Source organism: Pristiophorus japonicus, unplaced genomic scaffold, assembly GCF_044704955.1.
Source record: "Pristiophorus japonicus isolate sPriJap1 unplaced genomic scaffold, sPriJap1.hap1 HAP1_SCAFFOLD_58, whole genome shotgun sequence".
In the NCBI taxonomy this organism is placed as follows: Eukaryota; Metazoa; Chordata; class Chondrichthyes; family Pristiophoridae; genus Pristiophorus; species Pristiophorus japonicus.
The window spans coordinates 4,117,371-4,122,310 of NW_027254488.1; the positions used below are offsets into that span (position 1 = coordinate 4,117,371).

At 44.7% G+C, this 4,940-nt stretch overlaps 1 non-coding gene across 1 annotated transcript; it reads right to left on the minus strand.

Moving 5' to 3' along the window:
• Positions 1–1,765: 1,765 nt before the first annotated feature.
• Positions 1,766–1,839, minus strand: trnan-guu (transfer RNA asparagine (anticodon GUU)). The gene has a single exon. It is a non-coding gene; the product is annotated as a tRNA-Asn (tRNA).
• Positions 1,840–4,940: the final 3,101 nt, after the last annotated feature.

Here is a 4,940-nt window from a genome sequence, read left to right on the forward strand (position 1 = left end):
TGCTCGCTTAACATTTCCGTCTGACCGGGTGCTGAAAGTGGAGATGTTTCCGCAGTGTCGCGGTTAACACGTTCGTCTCACACGCGGAAGTTCACCGGGTGGGAATATTTTCTGGAGCTATCTCCTCATGTATGCTCAGGGGCGAGTTTGTTCTCCTGTGAAAGGTCATAAGGTCATAAACATGTAAGGATTAGGGGCCGGAGTAGGACATTCGGCCCCTCGAGCCTGGTCCACCATTCAAGAAGATCCTGTCAGTTCCTTGACAGCAAGTTTAAACATCTGGGGCGGAGCCAACAGGCACCTGGCTGCAATCAACGACAAAAACGTCTATTTGGTAGAAGCCCCGTGAGATCAATCGGTCGAGCATGAGAATCTTAATCTCGAATTTGGGGGTTCGAGCCCCACGTTAACTGTTAAAGCATGTCCCATTTTGCACAGTGTGTTTTTGGTGTCTGGTGCAAAATGTTCATTGCTGGTAACATCAACAGGAGACTGGGGAAACAGTGAGAAAGACTTTAGAGCAAAGGTCTGGTTATTGTGAAACACCAAAGGAAATATAAATTCAAGAAACATAGAATACATAGAAAATAGTTGCAGGGGTAGGCCATTCGGCCCTTTGAGCCTGCACCGCCATTCAATGAGTTCATGGCTGAACATGCAACTTCAATACCCCATTCCTGCTTTCTCACCATAGCCCTTGATCCCCCTAGTCTGAAGGACTACATCTAGCTCCTTTTTGAGAAGAATAACCTCGAAAAGAAATGTGACCCCGACACCCAGGAAGAAGTGTTAAGGCAGAAGATTAAATGCTGCATTCCTCTGTTCAAAAAATTCCTTTCACAAACATTTCGCTGACCATAACTGCACAAAACAAAAATGTTCCTTTCAAAGTCATTAAACTTCCGAATTTCCACGCCCCCCGAATCTCCTGAATCAGATGCCTCTAGTTTTGCCGACTCAATCCATGTCCCTTTGCAATGTTCTGCTTCCACCCACACTATGAAATGTGCCACTAACTTATAGAATCAAGGAATGGTTACAGCACGGAAGGCCATTCGGCCCGTCGAGCCCGTGCCGACTCTCAGCGAGTCCCACTCCCCCGCCCTTTCCCTGTCGCCCTGCAATTGTTTTTCCTTCAGACACTGATCCAGCTCCCGTTTGAAAGATAAAATTGAGTCTGCCTCCACCATCCTTTCAAGCAGTGCATTCCAGATCCTAACCACTCGCTGCTAAATGGCCACCTCCTGTTCCTATGTGTAAAGTCTGGGAAACACTCGATCAATTCCTGCCAAAGTCACAGCCTTCCTAAATATAGCACCGTCATTCTATTCTCATAAAACCAGCTCCTGAAGTATAGGCCAGCTGTGTAGGTTAAAGCTCTGGTTATGTTCTGAACATTGCTGTAGTGTTTCCGTAATGTAGTGGTTATTAGATTCACCTCACACGCGAAATGTCCCTGGTTCAAAACTGCGCGGAAACATCTTGAAATCATGTTCAATTAAATATTTGAAGAAATGGATTTATTCATATTAGTGGTTCAATATTAACAAAAAACAATGTCCCACAACCTTGTTAAATTTTCTGATATCTCTGTTCAGTTCTGTATACACTCAAACTGAATGCTCATAAAAGTATTGGAGTGGGAACTCACTGGATAACAGCAAAGCTGGCAATGTTTGTGGAATATATTCGCGCAGCCAAAACGCACAATGACAACCTGGAATCGTGCAGCACCGAATTCACGGGGAAAAACAGTTAAATGCTTTGGCCGTGGGTGGGCTCGAACCACCAACCTTTCGATTAACAGCCGAACGCGCTAACCCATTGCGCCACAGAGACTGACATAGTTACACACTGCAAGACATCCCAAACCAGGGTGTCAGTCAGTTAAAGCTTCAGATTGCTCTGACCGGGATGGAACTTGTCCACTCTCAGTTGTACTTTTCCCAAGTAAAGGGTGGGACATTCATTGTGGATCTGTGGAAGCAGTCTGGTCCCGCACACTGCAGACACTTCCATGTCACCACCAACCAGCTCTCCCACAACCGGTGTGATCGACCTTCCAGCCTTCCGGTGCCTTGTCTGTGACGAAGTATTCTGATTGTCCCGAAGCCGGTATTAGGTATACATTCCTTTTCAGCTCCTGACTGCGGATATTGTTGTGATTAAATGCGAACACAATGCTAACAGGGACAGTTCAATTCACCGTTTCTTTGCTTGGTGAAATTTCAAAGATTGAAAGCGACGCACATCAACCCCAAACCTCGTCACCTAGTCGCTAACTCGACAAAACTTTGCATTTTCTTTCCATGCCAAGCATTTTATATCAATACATTGCAATGCCAACGCACTTTTTACCTGGCAAGACTGAAGTACAAGCAGTGATGAACAGTGTGAAACAGAAACAGCTACTTGAAAAACCATAGCCTCGATGGCATCTGTGTGAATTGTTCTGCATCGATAATTAGCAGAGAGCAAAGAGGAAACTGATGGTGTGGATGAGAAAAGGCCGAGACAAAGTGTACTGTTGGAGATGATTTTGTTGTTTTTGAGAATTGTTTCAAATATTTTACCACGGTTGGTTCCATAGTGTAATGGTGAGCACTCTGGGATCTGAGTTCAAATCTCGGTGGAACCTGATTCCTTGTTGTCCCAGCTGCTGAAAAGTTGGGACAAACAAGTGAAAGACACCTGGTACTGGTGGGCAGTTTTGTTGCCTTTGTCATTGATGCTTGATCTACAAGTCTAGTTATCAAATCGTGTGCTCAACCATCAGTTACCTGTTACAAAATGTTGTGAACGGCTGTCTTGCTCTTTTTGCTTCGTTGCTTTTAACCTCGAATTACTCGCACACATTCAGTTGTAGTAAAGGCAGGATCGGGTCTTTTATTTAAACATTCATACCAAACAAACCAAGTATGAAAGTTACTGAGAACACTTCACAAAGGCAGCTTGCTTTGATTTCCGTGGCTGCTTGAGACACACACCTTCCGAATGTTCAGTGTATCTGGTGTCTGCGTGTGTGAGTCTTATCTTTATACTCTTATTTCTTTGCATTTAGACAATCACGGCTAACTGATTTGTGAATTGTTTAACATACAGACTTAATATTGCTTGTTTAACCTACAGATGTCATTAAATAGTAACAAAGGTACAATCAAATATTTAACATACAGACAATGACCAGTTACTCATTTCAATGGCTGAAGGCACCACATTGTCTAACAGTCTCTTTCCATCCAAACTTCAATCTTCCTATTTTTTAATCCAAACTTCAGACTGCGTGCTGAAGCAAAGAGTTCAGCAATGCTCCCACATTCCCCCACTTCTTCTCCTCGCCTCTCTGCAGGTCTTATCTGGGTAACATACATTTGCATGGTGGCTCGAGCTCGATCAACAGCATTGTCCATTTGTTGTCCTTGTTTTCCAACACAACATCCGCAGTAAATCAAAATGACCAGCATGATCAGCTGAACCAGCACCAGCAGAAGGGCGGGGTGTATCATTGTGTTCATCACACCTGTTGCCGTCGGGCGCCATCCCAACAATGACTCCCACCAGCTCACATGTTCAATCTGGTCCAAAGTTGTGTGCACCTTCTCGATTTCCGCAGTGTGATGGTTAATGTCCACAACGATTGCTTGATTCAAACTCTGTAGCTGTTGAAATGTTGTATTCCATTTCCGTATTTCCTTCTTCCAAATAGCAGCATGCTTCGGGTCAAAGTAGGGTTCTTGTCGATTCAGATTCTCAGGATGCTATTGTAAAATCCTTTGGTCTGTGATCACCATATCCATTTTTACTTAAAAGTCAATTTTCAATTTTTGATGTTTCCAACTGAATTCCATGCTGTTTACATTCAGAAATGTAAACTCGCAATCGGTGTCTTCGACTAAATCTGTTACCCTCTGCACAGGTTTTAACAATTTCCTCTGCTTTGTGGGAGAAGTGTAACAACATCGAGTAAAGGATGACGGAAATGCTGAATAGTCAGTCGAGAGACCCAGTCCTTCCCTCAGTTCACCCTTCGGAACTGCTGTAATTCACTCTCTCGACATTTGCAACAATCCAACTTCTATTTCACATCCTTTAAGATCATGTTTGTAACTCCCACATTTGAGCTTTTCACTGAACATCTCATCAGTTCTGAGACAGCCCATTCCTGCAGACACTTTAAATGTTTCTGAACAAGCTTCTCCCACTGCTTTCATCTCTGACTGTTCAGTAACTGCTCCTCGTGTATCTGGGGTGTTGGGGAACTGTCTCTGAAGAGGGGAATCCCCTTCCTCCAGGAGCAACTTCATTTGTCCGGCAGACCCTGTGTCCATTTCCCGCTGCCCTTCCACACAAGCCTCGATAAGGGTATGGCCACCGCTATCCTGAAGTAAGGGTCCTAAAGGAACGATATGTGTGGTTGAGGCACGGCATCCCTATCGGGATCCTCCCTCACCTGCGGAATCTACCCCCGACCTCAGCAACTGAACCGAGGTATCATTCCTGTCTGTGTCTCCAGCTTCTCTTTCCTGATTCTTCAACTTTTCTTTTAACTTTTCTAATTCTTTAGCCAGTCTATCCCTGTCCTCTATCAACTGACGGCCACCTCCTGGTCCTGCTCCTTTTATGTGACTCCTCGCGGGATTCATCCACTCAGGCCCTTCTGCCTTCCATCGCTGTAACCCCTGTCTCACTTCCATGACTGAAATTCCTGCAGCTCCCTGATACAAGCTTTCTACCCTTGCCAACCATTTATCAAAACGTTTGTCCCCACCCCAGGCATCTACTTCCAGAACTACTGACGGGGGTAGGAGAGTCAAAATGATCTCTCTATGTGTACCATCCCCGTAATGACTGATATCAATCCAATTACTTCCCAAACTTTTACACAACTGGAATATATGTTCCCCAGCTTCCCTGGGTCCTTCCCCTGGTAATAATACAAG